This window comes from Gossypium hirsutum, chromosome D07 (genome assembly GCF_007990345.1).
Source record: "Gossypium hirsutum isolate 1008001.06 chromosome D07, Gossypium_hirsutum_v2.1, whole genome shotgun sequence".
Classification (NCBI taxonomy): Eukaryota; Viridiplantae; Streptophyta; class Magnoliopsida; order Malvales; family Malvaceae; genus Gossypium; species Gossypium hirsutum.
In genome coordinates, this window is record NC_053443.1 from 35,723,629 (window position 1) to 35,749,067 (window position 25,439).

Sequence of the window (25,439 nt, forward strand, 5' to 3'; positions counted from 1 at the left end):
GAAATTAGTAGTCTAATTGGTATAGCTGAACAAGAAAAATTTTACCAGCCGTATCAAATTTGGATTATTAAAAAGATGATTGGAACCCCCCCAATTATCTGCTTGTTGATATGACTTCTTTTTATTTTTCTAAGTTATGTAAAAAGGTCAGTAAAGTAGAAGAAAAGATAAATAATTTAGGATTTATAAAAAGTTTAGACTTAAACCATGAGTCTAAAGAAATATTAACTAATATTAATAATAAATTAGAACAAGTTTTTAATAATAATATTGAGTCTGATGTAGATCTAGGTCTTTTATATTATGGTAATGGTAAAAAAAATATTTTAGTTTTATCTGAAGAAGAAAACACTTCTGATGAGTCATCTCTGTTAAAAAATTATAAAAAACATAAAAAACGTAAAAAAGATGATAAACAAAAAGAATATGATTTCGAGTCCTATAAAACCCTTATAAAACATTGGAAAGAAAATTTTACTACTACTAATGATCAACTAGAAAGAGTTGAATATTTAAAATTAATTGAAGAACTTTATGAAAAACATAAAGATCTTTTTAGTATGTTTAATTATCATTATATGTTAAAATATGATGATAGTAGCAGTTCAAGTAATTCTGAAAAAACAGAATTATTTAAGAAACAATCTGATGAAGAAAAAACTTCAACCGATCAGGACGAAGACATAAAAGTCTCAACTTATAATTCTGATGAAGAAACCACTTCATCTGAAGATGTAGACGAAGAAATAAATATTCCTGAACCAATGGATACTGAACCAACAGATCCTTATGGAAAAAGAAAAATTGAGTCAGATATTCAAACAAATGATTATCTGATTAAAGATTTAGGTAAAGTTCAATATACAACCAGTTGACTAGTAATATAAAAAAAATTAACTATTGATGAGAAAGATCCTAAAAATATAAGAGAATTTATTAATAGAACTTTACTAGGACAGTTAGGTGTAAAACCTAATACTCATAATAGGCATAAAAAGAAAAAATATAATAAACAAGTCAAAGGGAAATTAGAAAATAAAAAATTTTCTGGTCATATTAAGAGTCAGTTTTCTAGAAGAAAAACTTCTAAAGAACTTAAAGATATTTTAGATATTAAGATAGGTCATATAGTCAAAAACTTTTCTAACAAAAGAAAAGAAGTTAGAAAAAGAATTAATAGTCTTGAAAAACTAGATTTGGAAATAAGTTATAAAAAGGAAATAAATCCTTATAAAATTGAATCTGATAAAAATGAAAAAATATTTTTATTAGAAAATTCTAGAAATACTAGAATTGAAAAATTAAAAACAGTTCTTCAGCAAATAAAAATTGGGAAAAATGATATAATCACATTTTCAAATTTTCAAGCTAAGAAATATTATACTTATATTGAAATCACATTTCAGTTTAGAGAATATAAAAAAATATTCTTTACACGCTTTGCTTGACACTGGAGCTACAACAAGTAGTTGCAAAAAAAAATGCTATTCTTATAGAAAAATAGGAATTAATGAAAAATCCTATTAATGCAATTGGAATAGATGGTAATGAAACTATAATCCAATATAATGCAAGAAATATACCAATCTACATAAACAATGTTAGATTTGTAATTCCTAAGATGTTATGTTTCTCTTAAATGCATAGAGATATATTACTAGAAAATAATTTTATACATCATCATCTACCATTTTCTATAGATAAACATTTGGTTACTTTGTCTGTAGAAAAATTCTCTATGGAAATACCACTGGTAGAAAACCATAAGTTTGTGTGTAATAAAAACTTTACACCAACTAGAAAAGAACAAATTAAACAATTAGAAACAAATCATTGGTTGTTTAAAATATTAGAAAACAATTTTAGTGATGAACCACTAAAGTTATGAAAAAATAGTCCAAGATATTGTGAAATAAAATTAAATAATCCTAATAAAATAATTAGGGTTAAGCCTATGATCTATACTAAACAAGATATGGATGAGTTTGATGTTCAAATAAATGAACTATTAGAAAAAAGATTAATAGAAAAAACTAATAGTCCTCATTCAAGTCCTGCTTTTATGGTAAGAAATCATGCTGAAATTAAAAGAGAAAAAACTAGGATGGTTATTAATTATAAGAGATTAAATCAAAACACTATTTTTGATGGATATTTTATCCCAAAAAAAGAAGTATTGATCAATCAGGCTAAACAAGCCAAATATTTTAGTAAATTTGATTGTAAATTGGGATTCTGACAAATCATGCTAATCGATGAGTCAAAACCTTTAACTGCTTTTAGTGCCCCTAATGGTCATTATCAATAGAGGATAATGCCATTTGAATTATGCAATACTCCACAAATCTTTCAAAGATGGATGGATTCCATCTTTAATAAGTATAAAAAGTTTTGTGTAGTATATATAGATGATATTCTAGTCTTTTCAGAAACACTAGAAAAGCATAGAAAACATCTAAATATTTTTTCTCAAAAATTCCTAAAACATGAAATTATATTAAGCCCTAAAAAGATAGAGCTAGAAAAAATGGAAATAGAATTTTTAGGTTTAAAGTTATCTACAGATGGTCTTAAACTCCAAGATCATATTATTGTAAAAATAAAAGAATTTCCTGAAAAAATAGAAGAATTTCCTGAAAAAATAGAAGATAAAAAACATCTTCAACAATTTTTAGGAATTGTTAATTATGGGAGAAACTTTTTTCCAAAATAATCTGAAAAAATAGGTATATTATATGGAAAATTAAAAAAGAATATTTCTTTTTGCTGGTCTAAGAAATTATAAAAAATATAAAAGCAGAAATAACTTACAATCTAAAAGTTTATTTACCTAAAAAATGTGATAAACTAATTTTAGAAACTGATGCATCACAATGTTATTGGGGATGTATTCTAAAAGCTAAAACAACTAATAATAATGAAGAACTAATATGTGGATATAATTCAAGAAAATTTAAGCCTAATGAGGTTAATTATATTATTTATGAAAAAGAACTTTTAGCTATTAAAAAAGGAATAAAAACTTTCTTATTTATTTAGCACCTGAAAGGTTCATCATAAGAACTGATAATCAGGCAGTTAAACAGTTTTTAACTAACAACAGTTTGGAAACTGTACCAAGAAGAATTAGGTGGTAGAATGATTTATGCACTTTTAATTTTGAAGTTATTTATATAAAAAGTGATGAAAGTCTTCTTGCTGATTATCTTAGCAGGCCTCATGGATAGAGGTAAACAACCTCTAAAAGCAATAGTCGGTGAATGGACTACTATTCACAAAAAACCCAACAAAGGGAAAGCAGAAGCAAACTCCAAAAAAAGATTTGTATCTGCACAAATACCATTTTATCCTAATTAAGGATATTATGTATCATATCCAATGGTAAACCAACCACTTGGACCAAATGTTTTAAAATATCCAATGGTAAACCAACCAGTTGGAACCTCTTTTTCAAACATGGTGTATCAATCACCAATGTCTCAAGATATAAATTTGGCATCACAAACCAGTTATACTGAAATCATCAAAAGTTCAGAAAATTTGTTGAAAAAACAACAAATTGAAGAAAAAAAAGATCTTTCAAAAATAAAAGATTTTTTATAATCCTGATTTATCACCAGAAAATTATGATTTTATAAACGAGATATGAAAAACCTATATTTCTAATCAAAGAGCCAATTTCAGAAGAGCTCTTACCAGATTTTCATTATTTTTAGTTGAAAAAACAACTAAAGAAAATGAAGCTGAAGATTTATTGTTAAAATCTATTTTATATAGAGAATGAGATGAATTCCAATTAGAATTCATGGATATTGAGGAGATAAACAATCTTTTTAATATTTTTCAATATTTTATTCATAAAGGAAAAACCAGTCCTATCATGAATAAGGTATTTAGAATCTGTTTATATAACAAATCTAGACAGATTTTACCAATGAAAATATTCAACAAAATTAATGGACTTATTTGTAATCAACATATTAAATTCCAAAAAGCTTTTTCTGAATATTTTCTACAATCTTATGTTTTTACTAATTTTATTGGTAAAATTTATCCAACTATAAAATTTAGATTGGATCATGAACCATTCGATATAACAAGTATTGAATGGGGTTTTGTTAGAGAAATAGTAATACAAAATTTCTCTTTTCACCTTTTAATGGATTTTCCAGCAATAGTAAAATCTTTTTTACAATCCATCATAAACAATGATGATTTTTTCTATTACTTTTATATCCAAATTAGTACTCTTATTGGTATTCCTGAAAAAGAAAAAAATTTTCAGCCATATCAAATTTGGTATATTCATACTATGATCGACAGCCCTCGATTATCAGCCTTAAATGAAGATAAGGAACACTTGGCAACAACAATTGACAAGTGTCAGAAAGATTTTAGCTATTATCAAATCCAAACTGGAATTGATTTAATGGCTAAAGCAAGATATCTTCTTCAAGAAAAAAATTATCGACTTAGAACTGATGGAAGAAGAATAATGGCGTACTATTCAAGAATTAGTGATAAAGATGAAGAATCCATTTATCTACTAAAAAAGATAGCAGAAATAGATATAGAAGATTTCCCATCTCATATTTTGCAACAAATCAAAAATATATGGGAAAATTGTCATCAAGATATATCTACAATTCATCACTAGGGATGATGCCAACAAAGATGGCAACCTGAAAGAAAGGCAATCCACATACCAACAAAAACGTTTGGCAATGTGGATATCATGATGATAGTAGCAGTTCAAGTAATTCTGAAAAAACAGAATTATTTAAGAAACAATCTGATGAAGAAAAAACTTCAACAAATCAAGATGAAGACATAAAAGTCTCAACTTATAATTCTAATGAAGAAACCACTTCATCTGAAGATATAGACGAAGAAATAAATATTCTTGAACCAATGGATACTGAACCAACAGATCTTTATGGAAAAAGAAAAATTAAGTCAGATATTCAAACAAATGATTATCTGATTAAAGATTTAAGTAAAGTTCAATATACAACCAATATGTTGACCAGTAATATAAAAAATTTAACTATTGATGAGAAAGATCCTAAAAAATATAAGAAAATTTATTAATAGAACTTTACTAGGACGGTTAGGTGTAAAACCTAATACTCATCATAGGCATAAAAAGAAAAAATATAATAAACAAGTCAAAGAGAAACTAAAAAATAAAAAATTTTCTGGTCATATTAAGAATCAGTTTTCTAAAAGAAAAACTTCTAAAGAATTTAAAAATATTTTAGATATTAAAATAGGACATATAGTCAAAAACTTTTCTAACAGAAGAATAAAAGTTGAAAAGAATTAATAGTCTTGAAAAACAAGATTTAGAAATAAGTTATAAAAAGGAAATAAATCCTTATAAAATTGAATCCGATAAAAATGAAAAAATATTTTTATTAGAAAATTCTAGAAATATTAGAATTGAAAAATTAAAAACAGTTCTTCAGCAAATAAAAATTGGGAAAATGATATAATTACATTTTCAAATTTTCAAACTAAAAAATATTATACTTATATTGAAATTACATTTCAGTTTAGAGAATATAAAAAATATTTTTTATACGCTTTACTTGACACTGGAGCTACAACAAATAAAATTTTATCAGCCGTATATCGTAATTTGTTACTTGATTAGATAAGCTATGTCACTGCAGCTTGAGTTTTGTCCTTTCAAACTCACATATCATATACAGTCAAAAAGTTGATGAACAAAAGGCTATTACTTTTACAACTTAAGATATTGACTTTATCTTTATTGACAAAGCCCTCTTAGTTTCCATTAGCATTTGTTCCTGCATTTAAAAGCCGGTTAGTATTTTAGAACATAGAAAAACTTTAGCAGTATTTTTTTTTCTTTTTTGTTACCCAAAATTCAGTTTATTACCTTATTCTGAAGTTCAGAAAGCTGGTCAAGCATATATTGGGTCTGCAAAAGAAGATTGAAATAAAACAAAGTGCTAGAATTTGTGAAAGTTGAAAATATTAGGAGCTAAAAGAGAAATCAAGAAAGAGGTGGACTGGCAAGTTAATTATACCATAAAATTACTACAGGTATGATTAATCTTTTCATGGAAAAAAAAACCCACTATAACTGCTCTATGATATCTCTTAAAGCCTAACAAAATGGATTATGATTTTGCTTCCACTAGTAGATATAACTTGCTGTTAAGTTTCATCTTCTCCTGGAAACCTCTAATCCATAAGGATTTAAATGGCAAATTCAACCAAAAACTCATCTACAACCACAATCTAAATCCTTAATTCATGTGTACTTATCATCTAAAATGAATGCTATGACCAGTAAAAAGATTGAGGCTGCAAGCTTTAGGGTTTTTCTTAATAGTTGAAATGGGAAGAGGAAACCCCCCGACAAGAAAAGGTATTAAACTGACCAAAACAGTATAGCCTACTTTCACATTTTTTTTATCCTGGTTTAATATTGAATTTTATCCCTCTATTTTAATAAAATTTAAAAGTTAATCCCTATAATTTGTCAAAATTTGATCATCATACTTTATAAAAATTGAAAAATTAGTCCAATTGGATAACATTGTTAAATAGCTAATATGAAAATTAGTAATTTTCAATTTATATCAACTGTCTAATAATTTATAGGCAATAAATTAGCAACGGTTAATAATTTAAATTTATATGTTTACCAACTAAATCAAATTTAAATAAATTAGAAAAAAAAGGACTAATTTTTCAGTATTATTAAAGTAGAAATGAAATTATTCTAATAAAGATGTTATTATATAGTACTGTTTCCCTAATTCCTCTAGCCACTTCTAATATTATTTGTGGTTAATGAGCTTCAATAGACAGTTTTTAACCCCCTCCATTAGATTTTAAGCAAAGCTAATAATAATAAATTGTAATTTAAATAAATTACTGATGAAGAAAAACTCTTCTAAAAAGAACACAACTTTTGTAAAAGATAGATTTGCTGACAAGTTGGGTCTGGTTAAATTGGATGGGATTAAATCAGAAAAAAAAGTTTATTTACCATAGCATTCTAGTTTCATATTTATTCCTAGCTATCTTAAAAATTCAGAATATAACAGATGTGCAACAAATGATAAAAAATAAATATACTATGCTGAACAATTGTATGAAATTCTCACTTGTATAAACTCAAACATATCAAAGATATATGTAAGCAGTAATCAAAACTTACCCTTGGTGGAGCGGACATGTTTCAGGGATGACTCTAGTTGATGCTCAAGCTGCTCAAGCTCCTTTGAGTTCAATGGACCCAAGTCTTCACCAAGGAGATTCCTGTTGAATCAAAGGACCAAACCAGATAGCACATAAAATTGCTCTTATTCAAATACTTTTAGTAATTACAATCAAATTAATATACACTTCTAAATGGACTAATAGCCTATCAAATTAATATGGAAGTCCAAAGCTATGGTATGGTTGTAAGACTAAACACATCTGAGTTCGATTTAGTTCCTCATATCTAGCTTTTAGTTTTAGGTACTGTAATAACCCAAATTCGCCCGGCCCAAATTAAATAATAAATACAAAAAACAAATAAAAAATTAAAAGTCTATTTTTAAGGTCCATTTACATCCAGCCTAATAATAACTAACACGTTTAGCCCAAGACCCAACTACAATATGACCCAAACTGTTTTAACCTAAACATCCAAATTTAACAGACCCTAAACCCAACTTTCTAAACTCGGATCTCCCAGGCCCAAAACTCGGCCCAAATCAATGGAGCACCCTAGAGGCTTCTAGGGTTTTCACCAGCGCCGCAGCCACCGAAGCCACCCTCCGCGCGTGCCAAGCCACTCCCCACGCATGCAGCGCCTCCATGCCACGTTGGCCTCCGTACCACCAGCTAGAATCCTCCGTACCTGCACACAAGCAGACAAACAAAAAAACAAGCAGAAAACGACAGCAAAGAAAAAAGAAAAAAAGGATATTAGTTGTATTTTGGATTCATTTTTTTTATCTTTATCTTCGGCTATAAAGCCATTTTCCAAATTTTGTAAACGTTACACACACATTTGATATTCATTACGAATACAAAAATCAGAGAAAAATGTGATTTCCCCAGTTTTCCTCCTGTTTTGATTTCAGTTTTCCTTTTCTTTTCTGCATTCAATCGTTAGATTTTTAGGCGAGAAAGTAATAAAGAAAAGAGGAAAGCGTACCTGACGTTAGGATTTCAGCCTCCTCCGTCGTCATCGGAGAGCAGGTCAGAATCGGAGACTATTCGCCTGCCTTTAGTACGCAGAACGGCGCAGAGTCTCCCTTAGATTAGGTTTTTTCTTTTTACTAAAATGATAGGTGTTAGGGTTATCTTAGTTTAAAGAGCAAGAATCAAAACGTTGCCGTTCAGAGCCAATACAATGGCATTGAAACGGTGTTGTTTCGAAGACCCGATCCGAGCGGTGACCCGATCCGGGAAGGATCCGTGCTCCATGGATCGTTTGGTTTATTTATTCACCAAGCCCCTCTTAGTTTTGATTAGTCTCAATTTGGTTACTTTAGTTTTTTTTTTTAAATTTATACTGCGTATTTAACTTTGTTTGCATGTCGATCCAAGGTTAAGCGACACCGTTTTACACCTGATTGCTATTATGCTATTGTTTGCATGAAATTGCTGATTGAGTCCCATAAGATTAAAAAAGATTTCATGTTGGTACAAATTTAGTTTTTTTTTAAATTCAATAATATTTGTAAACGCAAATTAACCATACTTACATGTATTATAAAACTTAATACTGTATTTAATTTTAATAGTATCTAATTTTATTATAGTTTAAAATATAACAAATCATTATTTTAACTTGTATTTTATGTCTTAAATTCGTTGCACTAATACTTGGGGTTTATTGTTTTCTTTTATTTTATTTTTATCATTCTAAGTTTTACTTAAACTTTGATTTAAAATCCATTAATTATTGTTTTCAATTATAAAAAAGGTCTTTACATAATAAATTTTGATTTCAAAAGTTTTTTTAATAAATCGATTTTATATTCATTATTTTTAGTATTATTTTAATATTTAGCATAATACTATTTTCGAATTTGCTTTTAATATATTTTTTAGAAATGATACCAAATTCCTTCAAATTATTATATTTAAATACGTTTTAAATTCACTAAATATTATTTCAATTTTTTTTATTATTATACTTTTTTTAATTTGATATATTATTATAAATTTCATCATTTATTAATACACATTGTGGTAGATTAAACATAATTATATATTTAGATGTTGTATACTGCGAGTAAAATTATTGTTGCTATTGTATTTGTATTTATTTATTGCTTATTTGGCTACATCTTAGTTTAGGTTTGAATTATCATTTATCGTTTTACATTACGTTTTTTAAAACTTTGCACCTTTATCATACTATTTCATATTAAAAAAGCCTAGCATTTATAATCTTCGAAAAAATTGAACCCTAATGTATTGGGTTCCAATTTTCCTCGTTGAATCCAAATAATCGAAATTTTTCTTTAATCAAGATATATAAAACTCACTCTCGGGAATTCAATAAGTCGTGTCCTAATGTATTGGCTGTGATGCATCGATTTCTCGAAATGAGGTTTTTTTTTTAAAAAATAAGAGCAATATTCAATGCTCAGAACTTTGAAAAATCGTGCCCTAACGTATTGGGTTTCAATTTTTTATCGGACTTAAAGCAATTGAATATCCTTTTAAATCTCACCACGCAAATTTTGAAAATCAAAAGACAAACTTATTCTCGAGGACTAAAAATGTCGTACCCTAATATATTGGATGTGTCATTTTATTACTCTAAGATAAGGAGGTTTTTGGTATTCGCATCGACTTATCCATGCATCTTTTATGAAATTAATAAGAAAGAGTAAGAATCGTATTTTAAAGCTTTCTAAAGTTTTAACACTAAGACATAAAATGATCAATTCGGTACCATTTTTTTGGGTGTTTCGAAAGTGCTAACCCTTCCTCGAGCATAACCGACTCCCGAACCTGTTTTCTCAAAATTCACAGACCTAAAATTATTTTCTAGGTGATCCGATCACACCTTAATAAAAGATCGGTGGCGACTCCTGTTTTTTATTTCCAAAGTCGGTTCTTTTTTTTTTCAAATTTAAAAATGATTTTCTTTTCAAATTTAAAAATAGTTTCGACAGGTACTTCCTGTAGCTGCTCCGTGGCAACAAAGATTCTTGCATAGAGCATGTTCACATATTCAATTCTCCACTATGCCATCTTCTCTTTTACTTGACATTCCCCAACATCAAACACGTTCAGTTTCTTCCCCCCACATACACATCTTTATAAACATTTTTGTTATGGGATTTAATTTGTTAATTAAGTGTGTTTGGGGGGGAGATTCTTGTGTTTTTATTTTAATGAAGGTATATATTAAAAGGTGTTTTTAACGTCCCATCCATGGCCATGGGACCTTTTGGGGGGGGGGGTTAGAACAAAGTCTGAAACACTGCAATAAAACTGGCAAAAGATTGTGTCCTTCTCTGCAATAGTGCCATGTTAATAACCACTCCTAACTTGTTCTCTGCTCCCCCATCTTCCATTTTTTGCTTTTCAATTTCTTTTTTTATTTTTTCAAGTACCAAATATAAAAGAAAATTAATAAAGCATGCGATTATGAGAGATTGAGATTATGTACTAAGTAAATATAAAGAGAATGATAAAAGCTTGAAGATGAAGAGGGATTAAAACAGGTAATTATAAAATACTGAATAAAATAATAATAATAATATGTTGAGTTGGAAGAAGAGTTTGGCAAAATGTAGGTTTGAAAGAAATTAATGCAAGTGGGAGAAAATATTGCAGCCTTTGCATTTGCATGCCACGTTTTAGTTGGACTTGGAATGACTCTCCAATATGGATCCTTTGATGATGAATTTATGATCATCGTCACATGTTACTATGACTAACTTACAAAACCCTTAATTACTTCATCAGCTTGAGTTTTTTTCCCCTTGATCTCCTTGCAACAGTAAAAAGTGCAGTTTTTTTCGTTTGTCACAGAGAATTGGAAGTATATATATGTAAGAGATGAAGAGATGGATTATAGCATTAATTAGTGAAAAAAAATAAAAAAAACCTGCAGTTAGCAACAATGTACTCATCAGAAACTTTCAGATCATATCATCATCATCATCCTACACTGATCGGCATTGATAATAATACCATAAACTAAATCAAAATCAGAATATTGAAAAAAACAATCCATTGGAAGTTAATATGAGCTCTATGCATGAGGTGAGAGATCATAAACAGTGTTTGAGAGACGCAAGGCCTAGAAATACCAATCAATCACGATGTTTAGTTATCACATTCTTTTTTACTTCTAAAATGAACAATTATTTTATAGGTACTCAGAAATTTGAAGGGAGTGTAAGTGCTGGCAGAGTATTTATTTCTTTTGCAGTTAGAAAAGTGAATCAGATATAAGCAGAAAGTAGCCAACTCTTGTGTCATAAGAAAGAAGAGTGGACTCCTAATTAGCATCCAACAACAAAAGCTCGTTATACTACGTGTTGTGCTTTTTTGAACATGATAAGTATATATTGTTACAGTCAGTACAATCTAATTCAATTCCATAACATGTGACCATTGACCAACACGCATCTATACCAGTGCATGATAATGAATAAACACAAGAAAACACAACATGAATGAATAAACATACAGCATAGAAGGTAGAAACATTGAACTCTGAATCTGGATGACTCAAAGGGAGAAGGTCAATTGAGATTCCAAGGACTCATCTATTTGATGGAAACTTGTCCAAGTTTTACCAATGTCAACTGGTCGGAATAAACACACAGAAAATAAGTACAATCTCCGCAAATAGACAAGTCCTTTAATAAACATATAGAAAATAAGTCCAATCCCTGCAAATAGATGTGGTATATTTTGCTAGTAAACCCAATTTACTAGTTGACGTTGGTATAGAAAATATAGCAAACTAGGAGTAGTTATCCCACATTGATGGAAACTATTGACCAACAAAGGCAGCTACTTGGTGTTCTATGTGCATTCCTACCTATTCTTTTGATTCCATGTGTGATTGTGGCAAAACCAAATTGAGATATACAAATGAAAATGCTTTTTATTTGAAAACTTACAGTGTTAAAGAAGCAAATTGCAACTTCATCATACGATCTACTAATGATTTGAGTCTTGAGTGATCCAGCAATACAGCTGACAGCGGCGTGGAAATGAGTTTCATCCTTTTGGTCATTCTGTCAATATTTAAAAATAAAAAATAAAAACCAACAGCTAGTCAGTACATTTCAAATAGAAAAAGAAGAAGAAAAACATGTTAATCAAAAAACATATCCATTACGAAAAAGCTTAATTACGGTATTAATCCATGAAAAAAAAAAGAAAACCAATTACTGAAAAAACTGTAAAGAAAAGGAAATGGGTATCCTTTATCTGTTTTGATTATACATAAAAACTTACACCAGGACATGTCGTGTTGAACATTTTCGGAGAAGCATCGACCAAGTAAACAACATACTCTTTGGAACTCTCACTTTGCTGCAAATATTGGATAAAAACAACACAATTACATCTCTCGTTTCTTAACCATGGAGAAGAATATAGAAGAAAAGAAAGAGAAAGAGAGGAAACCTATTTTGATAATGAAACTGTAAGTACCATAAGATTCAAACATTTTCAGAACTTTATAACACCTAAAGAAAAAATAGGTAAAAGAAGACAAACCTATTTTGTTCTGCTTGGACTTTGGCATCTTCGACGATTAAGGTTTGTCTAAAAGAAGAAGAAAAAACGCCAAAAAAGCGACTGCGTTGCTCTGCTTATGCAACTCCAAAAAGGGGTTTTCAATGTTACTCCGGTTCTAGATTTGTTAGGATTTTGAACTTTATATAGGGGCGGTTTTTATTTTTAAGGATAGAATCGGGTCTGGCTTTTATTTTTAACCAAAGTTAATGAATGCAATTAAAACCACGCGGTTTTAATAAAAGTAAAAAAATATTTGCGGCTTTTATAGAAAAAACAACGCTATTATTTTACCTTTAGCAGCGTTTATGAGATTTAGTTAAGTGATTTTATAAAACATTTATTATTACTATTTTTTATAAATTGAATTTTTATAATAAAAAAACTCAATACTTTTCCGATCTAATCTCTATTTTATTATAGATATTTCTTCCTAACTAAAATATAACTATTTTGCTAGATGTTCGATCTGAAATAATTTTAGTTTTTGTATTTAATTTTTATTTGTTATCATTTGGTCCTATCCAAAATAGATAGTTTACCTATCCATATCTATATGTTACTTTTTTTTTATTTATTTATCAATATTTTTTTAAATCTAATATTTAAATATATCAAATGGTTTAGATTAAATATTTTTAAATATAAAAGTATTAATTATAAAATTTTATCATTTAACAAATATCAAGTAAACCTTAACTCCTAAACCATTTAATATATATAAAGTTTATCTATTAAATTAATTATCTCTTAAATAATTTAAACTATAATAATAATTTTAATATATTAAAATTAATATTATCTCTTTTACAATTATATAAGAAATTATTTAATATATAAATTAAAAAACACTAATTAATCTAAACCTTAAACCCTTAACCTCTATCCCTTAAACCCTAAATCATAAAACATAAATCCTAAACCCTTAAACCTTAAACCTCAACCCTTAAACCATAAACAATAATCCCTAAACCCATAATCCATAAACCTTAAAATAGTAACTCTTAAACCTTAAACCTTAAACCATATACCCTAAACCATAAACCCTAAACTATAATGCTAATTAATTCAATATTTTAAAATTAATACTATCTCTTTTACGATTATATAAGAAATTATTTAATATATAAATTAAAAACAATCAGTCATGTACTCAAAAAACTTTAAAATTATTTTAAATAATAGTATTTTAATTTTTTTCATTTTTAACAAATATTTTTCTATGTTTTTACTTTCAAATTTTTTCTACGTGTCATTATTTTTTTCTGAAGAATTTAAATATTCAATTAAAAATAAATTGTATTTTAATTAATATAAATAAACAAGTTAAAATAGATAAAAAAATTTTGCGGCGTTTCTGATAAAGCGCCGCTAATGCTCAATCTATAGCGGTATTTTTCAAAAAGCACCACTAATGCTACTAAAGCTCAACATAAAACGACGCGCTTAATTTTTTTGCGGCGTTTCTCAAAAAGCGTCACTAAAGGTTGACGGTGCTTTTCAAAAAATCTTAATGCTCGATCTATAGCGGCGTTTTTCAAAAGTCGCCGCTAATGCTCGATCTGTAGCGGCGTTTTTCAAAAAGTGCCGCTAATGCTCGATCTGTAGTGGCGTTTTTCAAAAAAAGTCGTTAATGTTTGATCTATAGCGGCGTTTTCTATTCAAACGCAACTAAAAGTGCCGCTAAAAACCTGTTTTGTTGTAGTGTGTACATGTATAATAGAAGTTATGAACCAAACAGAAACTAAATAGAGCATACAAACATAGTTTTACCAATCAATACAATCAACAACATTTTTAATCACCTTTCATTATTATACCAATATGCCACATATGACACCCAATTCAATCAACATTCAATTGAGCATGTTATACTAATCAGCTATCACAATAATACCTATTGTAATATACGATCAACTTTGTAACTAACCAAAATGATACCAACCATCTAATAACCACCTTTTTAGCATTATAACAAAGCAATACCTTCTATTCAAATATTCATCACCATTCACTATCACCATTTTGCTTAACCATTCTTTGACCACCACATCATAGGTACATGTTCATTTCAAACTTATGTACATATCATATAAGCACTAAGATCAACCATTTCATATGTTCCTTTAATGTCAAAGGTTCAAGATCATTAAGATTTAACTCAACGACACTTACTAAACAACCCTATATACATTTAAACTCTAAAAACATGCCAAAATATCATATATCACTCTTTCAAACCATCTAATACAACCCTTCCACAATTCGACATCAAAACATATCAAAATAACTTAAATAAACACAACCTCACCAGCCAATTCTTTTATCCATAACATGATATCATATTATCTAATTGCATACTCAAAATGCTATTTCATGAGTCATTTGCACAATTCAAATCATCTACTAAATGCATATGGTTTCAACTATGTATATTCTTTGCCATAAATCATGTTAACATAGATTTCAAACCATATCAACATAGATTTCAAACCATATCACTATACAAAGAAACCAAAACAACTCTTAAGTACATGTCACACATAACTGAGCCTTAATACGATTAAAAGACTACCAAATCAATAACGAAATAGTGTGAGTTTTTTGTCGATCAGCCTGACATGTTCCGCAAATTGACAATCTACAGGAAAAAGGGAGTAAGCATTACAAATGCTTAGTAAGTTCATAGCTATTAAAACAACAACTTACCTCATTTTATGAATTTATGCAATAAGTTATTCAACTTGACGATTTTGCCTAAATCCAACAACCCTATATGAACAAGGTGAGTTCATCTCGCAACCCATTCATATAATAATATGAACATTTAATATTTCAAATAATTTTAATACCAATCGCATGGAAATCAACAACCCAGTACCATTCATAACATTCTAATTAACATTTCAATTCACAAATACAACTAAAAATCTCAGTGGTACACATGTATCAATATATTTAAGCTTTAATCGATCAATCTAAAGATTATATTGTATCATTTCATTTTGTTGTCAACCATACATCCAATTTCAATATAATGGCAATCATTATTTCATTTTATTGTTTGAATTCTCAATCCAATTCATATTAATCCATATGAATTTTATTCCCGTGTCATATAAATTAATCTTTATACCAAATAGATATTTAATGTCAATTTAATGTCAATCACTACTTTGTTTCATAGTACGAATTCTAAATCACACTCATTGATTTGTCACGTATTCATATTAACCTTCTGTGCTTGTATAATTGATTCTTAATATATATATGTATCATCCGATCATCATATCAACTTAATTTGAATATTATTTATTCCATTTACAATATACATGCCCCTATTAACCTGACTCAGACACGGATGGATACATGGATCCACCCAACACACCAAATTGACACCCAGTGCCTATTGGATAAATCCAAAAATAATAAGTTACACCCTATGCTGGTCAGTAAAATAAAAAAATAGATGTGCTCAACATTGGTCAGTAAAATCAACAAATGGGGTTCCCAACACTCCCCGACACGTAGTCATATAACCCTGAACTCTTCCTATCCTATGACATGCCAACTATATCCAGTTATGCCCGAATAATTAATAGGGTAACAATTTCTCGATTTCATTACATAATTTCATCAACCAAACAATCAATTCTCAAATATAATAGCACATCACATAATCATACTGATTCAATTTCATGTTTACAACATTATATCATTCTTTCACATATATTCACTTGGTCCTTATCACTATCAACCTGTCTAAATCGAATCAATTCAACTCATTTCATTGCATCATTACATAACATATCTCATTTTAGTTCAATTTATGGTCAATTCCATAATTATTTCAATTTGTAATTCATTGTATTCAATTTAATCCTATATCTCACCTTTTTGTACCAAATCGTAAAGAATTAAAATTTCAATTAAATATAATTAAAATTATAATTCTAAATGCATAAAAAATTTAACACAAACATACCATATAAACTTACCAAGCCAAGACAAAAAAAAAAAACCTCTCTAAGCACTAATCAACAACTTTTGCCATTTTCTTGATTATCTTCAATTTGGTCTAATTTTCGATATATTCAACAGTTCGATTCAATTTATCAATTCTAAACATATTATATAATTCTATTATAATTACACATCAATTTAATTTTATTATTTAAATGCCCCTAAACTTTTACATTTTATTCAATTTAGTCCATAAAATCGAACTTATCATATCTTCCGAATTTGAACTCCAAATTTTAAACTCACTTCAATTATGTCCATATACAACCTCATATTATCACAATTTATAAAAATTTCATACATATTTCAAGATATTCACAATTTAATCCTTAAACTCAAAACTAACATAATTTACTTAACAAATTAATCCTATTTCATTTCTAAGCTTCAAAATATACCTTAAACATTCAAAAAATTCAAATAATCAATGGGAACTTTTTAAATATTTGGAAGTTTTGAAAATGGAGATACGAGTTAGATAAACCTAGTTGTAACTATCTTAAAAACATAAAAAATCATGAAAAAACTGGCTTAGAAAACATTACGATGCAAGAGAAACATTTGTTGAACCATGAAGCTTCTCCCATAGTGGTTTTTGAGTTTCTTATTTGGTGAAGAAAACAAATGAAAGTGAAAACTTTCATTTTTTTATGTTTTAACTATTATAATATTAATTTAACCTTAAAATTAAATAAAAATTTAATTATAAAATTCAAATAAAACATTTAACAACCGACCACCAAAAAATAAAAGGGTAATTTGTAACTTAAAACTCTTATCATTAATTAATTTTGCCTTTTAGCTAATAAAAACCAATACCGATTAAATTTTACTATTTTTATGATTTAGTCCTTTTTCCTTATTTAACCATCCAATCACTAAAATTTTTGGACCAAATTTCAATTCACCTATATAACAGATCCGTAAATATTTAATAAAAATATTCATGGGTTAGAGTTTCAAAAATTTGGTCTCGAAACCTCATTTTCCAAAACCACTTGACTTTTGGTATGCACCACTTGTACCTTGACTAACTGATCAATTAATAAAATCTATTAAATCACAATTTCCTATTATACTATATTTAACTCATGAATATTAATTAAATATATCTATGGACTCTCTTGTCAAAATTGTGTTCTTGAAACCACTACTTCTGACACCATTGAAAAACGAGATATTACACTTCATTCATTTAACGTCCCACCATAACACTAATACTTCTTTCAATTAATATCAAGAAGGCATATGCATTTCTACATTAACATGCAATCCACTTCGACTTTTATGGCTCATCAACACAAGAGCAATTCATATACCATTTAACCATATTCATTCAATAACCATGGACTCACAAATAAATATTAGTTCACTACTAATTAATACTTCAACGGCTTATGCAGAAAACAATTATATACATAATTAGTCTTAAATTTAGACCATATATTCACACTCAAATAGAACAACATTGACAACACTTTCACACAACAACGACAAAGTTAAACATCTCCAGATTATAGAGTAAATTTTCGAGCAAAACATAACCCTGTAGCATATAGATGAAAATAAAAGTTGGAGTTCAAAAATCACTCGCAAAACACCCAAATGCTAGAACCCTACACTTGTTTTTTCCTTTCCTTTGTCACTTTGGCCTCATCCTTGGTTAGTTAAATAAAATAACCATTCGTCAATCAAAATGACAACATTCATAAGCAAGACAATCGAAATCCATTAACATGCAAAATATTTTTGTAAGCTATCTAAGATCTTATGTTCACAGCCATGAAGTTTACCATAACTTACAAGTTTCTTACCTCTTCCTTTCAGTCAAAAGGTGTAGAAGGGTTAGAAAGGTTACCGGCTCACTAGATTCTTAATTTCTCAAGCTAACACGTCTAGTTTTCCTTCATACAAACTACTTCTTACTTCCTTACAATTCCAAAAAAAGAAAAGGAAAAATTAAGAAGACGAATACCAGGACATGAGAATCGAAGAATAGCATATTTAGTTCTTCTACTTATACTCCTCTTACCTCCGTTCACCAATTCCAACATTCAATATAAAATTATTTAAGCTATAATCATGTTGTTCCCCACTTATATCATCTAGATCTAATGTAATGGGACCAAAATTGAAATTCAATTTGTCTACCAATTGGTTCACAAGATTTAGTAATCCAGACAAAAGCCCTCATGAACTAAGCGTTTCTTAATTAAATACCTCTACTTACCGTGGATTTTTCAAAAAATCATTTTAATCAATTTCTTCTCTACAATCAAGACCAAACTTTAATTTAACAGTTTCGGGTGTGATAACTCTCCACCCTTAAGAAAAATTTAGTCCCCGAAATTTTTTACTTTTCAAATAAGTGCAAGTATTTTTCCATCATGGAACTTTTTCTTTTCGCAAATGCATCATCCCAATATCAGTTTATACATAAATAGCTAGCATTAAACAAATAAGAGATACCTGCAATAGCGCCTAGACTCTCTGTATCCCCTTGGCTCGCATCACGTATTTGCTTCTATCAGCTCGTTATGGATAGTCCCTCTTAAAGTGACTCTATTCTCCACATTTGAAGCAAACACCTAACACCTTCCAGTATTACCTTTATGGTTCTTCCCACACTGTTCGCAAGTGGGGTTGGACATCCTCCCCGACCCTCCAATGCTAGCTACTGACGTGGTTTGGCATCTATCACGATCCTGCCTAACAATGTGGTTTGGAATCCCCTATTATCCCAAGTCCTCTTAATTCCAGGGCCTAGAAATGGGCTTGTAGCTCATTGTTTACCTTTTTCTTGATCTTCAGCTTTGTTCTTTTCTTGTATCATCATCTTCATCCACTAGGCTTTAGCTATCAAAGCAACCAAGTCTAGGATTTCAAGCGCTGCCAATAACATACGAATCGCTTCAATTAAACCTCACTCAAATCGGACCCAAAGGTCCTCCTCCGTTGGTGCCAACTCCCAAGCGTACTTGCTTAGTTTAATAAATTCATGCTCGTATTCAAACACTATCATCTGCCCTTGCTTAAGGTTCAAGAACTCTCTTTTAATCTGTTTAATGAAGAATTAGCTAATATATTTTTCTTGAAACTTCTACAAAAAGAAATCCTAGTTAATTTTCGCATGTGGGTAGAGTATGCCACCACTTGTAACACCTTGTACCTGACCTGATTGTCAGGTCCAGGCTATAGGATGCTACACTTAAATTTAAAATTTAACTTAGACCTTGAGCATTGTTATCCGCAAATAATAAAAGAATGAAGACAATAATATATTTAATATTGCTACTAAGTAAATTCAAAACTTCCAAGAATCTATGTCAACAATAAAACTTTAACTTAATATACAACAATTTCACCAATTAATCTTTAACATGTTTAAAGTATTCAGTTTGTGCTAAAATTTATATTCTAACCATTTATTTCTTCTACAGCAAAGACCCTGATACTCTGCCTCTGGGTTGCCCCATTGTATGCAAGTTACAACTAATAAACATATCTGCCGATGTATGGCGAACTCTGGCCTGGTCCCTTCTCGAACTTCCAAAATCCCCTATTCACCTACAATGCATAACAACACAAGTTCTAAAGAACTTAATGAGTTTCCATACCTTACTAACACAATGCTATTACGATTGCACTTCGTGACTGGGACTTCACAACAATTTTTGCCTGTATTAAGACAATACGACATCCTCTTTTTTTTACAATAGATGATTCTTTGGTGGTTTTCACTGACCAATTCCATTTTTATTTATTGCCTTCATGACCTATATGCATTTATCTCCTCGAGAGGGAAATCCTTGTGTATTCCTACTTACGAACGGTAAAAGATAAAGTGTAAACAATACTCATGACACTCCTTGCATCAATGGCTACAAATCTTCACATAAGACCATTCTTGGCGAATAGTGTCTATCGCGAGCTATTAATAATATTTTGTCTTACCGAACTAAGACTCATATTATGATCGTTTTGGATCATTAAGGGAAACACCCTTACGGCATAATATAGAAAGTCTACTCATTCCTATCAAATGGATAGACCAGAGAATACATCATCTTACTCTTGTTCCATAATCAAGTAGTCCACTCCTGGTGGTTATCTCTTTGAAATAGATAACATGTAGGCAGATTCTTAACAGTGAATCCTCTATTTGCGGAATCATACATATGGGACATTCATGTGGACTACCGTATCTTTCATATATAAGTTCTTCATTTTGGAAGTATAGGAGAATACCTTGTATCGTCCCTAAAAGAAACTAGTGGACTGTCATATATGTATGATATAACTTCTATACAATTTGCATGTACAATGAGCTTGAGCTTAGGATTTGCCACTAGCACATGGATTCATTCTTGGCAGACTTGTAAAGTTAAATTTGAATCCTCGAATTCTCCTGCGACTCTTACCAAAGTGAATTCTATAACTACTGTAGGTGCAAATCTGTAAGAATAAGTCAGTGGACCATCATAACTTATATCCGCTTCACCTTATTTGCTAGCATATGCATCATAGCCTTCTCATAATAATAGATCACCCATTTTTTAGACTCATACCAGTGGACATATTGTGGAATCATATTCACAAGATAGTTTTGGTGAACTTTCCTCACAACAATAGTCCTAAAGTGCTTTCCCCATATTAGATAGTCCTCATGGACCTCTAAAAGATAGTCCTTATGGACCTCCCACATTAGATAGTCTTTACAGGCTTTCCACATATGATAATCCTAATGGACTTTCCACGTTAGGTAGTCCTGATGAACTTCCCACATAAGATAGTCTTGATGGACTTTCCACATTAGATAGTACTGAGGACTTTCTACATTAGACAGTTCTAACGAACTTCCCACATATACGGTAATGTAATGGCCATGGAGTTCCATTCGTCCCACTAAGGGCTTTCGTACATCCCTCATAAGGGGCTCTCAATCTTCCTATAAAAGGATCTCACATTGGTGCACACCGTTTTTTGTATAATTTCAAATCTCCTTTCTTGGCTTAATCCAACCGAACCTCCCTCAAAGCCACATACGTAAAATGCATATGCAACCATGCATGACCATCCGAACCTCTGCAAAACCATAGAAATAAAAGGCATATCATACATACATTCCGCCTATAAGAACTATGAATCATATGACATATATCTCGCCAAACATTTCATTGATATGTCATAATAATTCTTACCACCAACCAATCATATCACTTTAATATAAAATAATACAATACGCCAAACACTTTATTTACTCAACATAACTAGTTCACAACAATCTGTATATTTACATACTACACTGCTTGCAACCACCATACACCATTACTTTGCCATAACATTTTCATAGTTCAACTATAGAAGAATTCATCATTCACATAACACTGAAGTAAGCCTATTCTACTCGTGAAACTGAACAAAACATTTATTTACTAGTTGAGTTTTGAAACTCACCTGGAAGTTGATGCCAAATCCACCCATTAAGCTTTTTCCTTTGCTACACGAGCCTCTAGTAGCTTGATCAATACAACTTGATAAATCATCAATTATTTGTCCACAATTGATCTGTTGTAATTCAGTGAAGTAGACTAAACTAGTTTTCATACTTAAGGAGCTTGAAGGCGAGCAATTTTATCATGTTTTAGTTAGTTTTTCTATCTTATCTTTAAATTCAATAAAAAGTTTATATTGATTCATTTTATGACCTTAGGGGCCAAAAGAGGCCGAAAAGTACGCTAACGTACTTAAATACTGTGCATGATATCATTCAAAGGCATAATAGTTCAAGACTGGTCACTGTGTTACAACACGGGAAGTCTAATGTCGTAACATAGAGAGTAGAATACAAGAATTCCAATACTACCTTTAGTGTCGTGACACAATTAGAGGATGTCGCGACTCGCCCTTGAAGCCAAACCTAAAGCCCAAAGTATACTTGCTTCAATATCGTAACACATGCACTGGGTGTCGTGACACCGACTCTGTATGGGAGAAATTACAAGTGAAGGGTGTTTTGGTCCGCACAATATATTTTTATATAAAAACATCAGCCAACCTAGGGTTAAGGATGACAACCTACTCTAACTCTATAAATACACTTATTAGGCACTTGTTTAGGGACAACTTTCATAGTTTAGAATTTCTCTGTAATTAGTTTTCAGTTTTTCTTTTTTTAGGCTTTAGATTTATTTTCATTTATTCCCGTTCGTGTTCTTTGGAGAATCTGATTTGTAGATTCGACTAAAATTTTGTGGATTATGCGCTTCATCAATCAATACAAACTCAGGATTCTTCTTAAACTATATTCTTGATCTGTTATTAATTTTTAATTATTTTATCAAGTATATGTTGTTTATAGATTCCATGAGGAACTAATCCTCTTATGAGGGGTTAGTGAGTGGAAGTGGGATTAACTAATTGATATTTAAGGTTTTCTTAGACGATCAACTATTTAGAGAGGAAGAACTTAAATCCTAAGCCTGAAAACCCTAGGAAGTCATTTAGGTGGGAATTCACCCAAAATTGGTATGACATATCCCTAAACACCTTAGCCTCGAATCGATCTGGACTATAAGGTCAAAAGATAAGTAGTTCTTACAGACTCGTTAGTTTAGTAGAAGATCGAGAGATCCTGCTAGGGTGACCATTAGTTGATTGAATAGAAACCCAAAATAGGAATTAATTATAACCATCAAAGCGATCTAATCACCCATGTTTAGGTTTGGTTAAGTTTAGATTTCAGTATCTGAAGCTCATTTTATTTATGCAGTTTTTATTTCTTTATTATAAAAACCTGAAATATTTTATTTATGTTTAAATGTAATATAATTGATTTAAAGTACTAATTAGATCTATATTCATTTAAGTTAAAGTTAATTTAGTATTAGCCTCCCTTGGGTTCGATCCTTGGAGTACTCACCTACTTCATTGTAAAAACTATATTCTAACCTGACTCGTATACTTGCAGACAACACCTCAATTCCATTCATTTAGTTGCAATATTTACACTCTTGATGTTAGTATGTCCGGAGGCGGTCAAATGTTTGGTGCCATTGCCGAGGAGGCAACGCCACTAAATTGATTTTAATTTTTGAGTTTTATAGGATAATTTGGAAATTTATAAATTGTAGATACAATTTTTTTATTGTTACTAACATCTTTTATTTTCTTTTTAGTTTCAATGTATGACTCGTAGTAGTGGAACAATTATAGAGCGAGTCACTGATCTAGAGAGAATAACCTGTAGGAATCGTCAATAGCCATAGTAGATGCAAAACCAATCACCTGTTGCAAGCAATCTACCAAGCGATAACTCGTTGTTTGATGAGGCAAACGAACTTAACATCCAAGACTTACCACCACCACCGCAATTACCAGCAAACCCTTCGATGGCATGAGAATAGCGAAACCTAAGGGATTACGCACTACCAAATCTGGTTATGGTTCAAGGTAGCATTACAAGGCCAACCATTATGAAAAATAATTTTGAAATAAAATCGACCAAGATCTAAATGATCCAAAATAATCTACAATTCAGAGGCACCATGACGGATGACCCAAATCAGCATCTAAAACGACTCCTTCAATTTTGTGATACATTTAAATATAACGGGGTCATTGATGAAGCTATTCATCTTCGGTTGTTTCCCTTATCCTTGATCGATATTCATTTAAGTTAAAGTTAAAGTTAATTTAGTATTAGCCTCCCTTGGGTTTGATCCTTGGAGTACTCACCTACTTCATTGTAAAAACTATATTACAACCTGACTCGTATACTTGCAGACACCACCTCAATTCCATTGATTTAGTTGCAATATTTACACTCTGGATGTTAGTATGTCCGGAGGCGGTCAAGTGTTTGGTGCCATTGCCGAGGAGGCAACGCTACTAAATTGATTTTAATTTTTGAGTTTTATAGGATAATTTGGAAATTTATAAATTGTAGATACAATTTTTTTAATGTTACTAACACCTTTTATTTTCTTTTTAGTTTCAGTGTATGACTCGTAGTAGTGGACCAGTTATAGAGCGAGTCACTGATCTAGAGAGAATAATCTGTAGGAATCGTCAATAGCCATAGCAGATTCAAAACCAATCACCTGTTGCAAGCAATCTACCATGCGATAACCCGTTGTTTGATGAGGTAAACGAACTTAACATCCAAGACTTACCACCACCACCGCAATTACCAGCAAACCTTCGATGGCATGAGAAGAGCGAAACCTAAAGGATTACGCACTACCAAATCTGGTGATGGTTCAAGGTAGCATTACAAGGCCAACCATTATGGAAAATAGTTTTGAAATAAAATCGACCATGATCTAGATGATCCAAAATAATCTGCAATTCAGAGGCACCATGACGGATGACCCAAATCAACATCTAAAACGGGACCTTCAATTTTGTGATACATTTAAATATAACGGGGTCATTGATGAAGCTATTCATATTCGGTTGTTTCCCTTATCCTTGATCGATATTCGTTTAAGTTAAAGTTAAAGTTAATTTAGTATTAGCCTTCCTTGGGTTTGATCCTTGGAGTACTCACCTAATTCGTTGTAAAAACTATATTACAACCTGACTCGTATACTTGCAGACACCACCTCAATTCCATTCATTTAGTTGCAATATTTACACTCTGGATGTTAGTATGTCCG

At 30.2% G+C, this 25,439-nt stretch overlaps 1 long non-coding RNA gene across 3 annotated transcripts; it reads right to left on the minus strand.

Moving 5' to 3' along the window:
- Positions 1–10,695: 10,695 nt before the first annotated feature.
- LOC107954742 (uncharacterized) lies at positions 10,696–12,893 on the minus strand. 3 transcript variants are annotated; one of them, XR_005915655.1, is made up of 4 exons: positions 12,739–12,893; positions 12,475–12,552; positions 12,135–12,251; positions 10,696–11,107 (listed from the first exon to the last, which is right to left on the minus strand). It is a non-coding gene; the product is annotated as an uncharacterized lncRNA (long non-coding RNA). The 3 variants fall into 3 exon arrangements; XR_001699675.2 differs by lacking the exon at positions 10,696–11,107 and adding an exon at positions 11,114–11,813; XR_001699674.2 differs by lacking the exon at positions 10,696–11,107 and having other exon boundaries at positions 11,114–12,251.
- Positions 12,894–25,439: the final 12,546 nt, after the last annotated feature.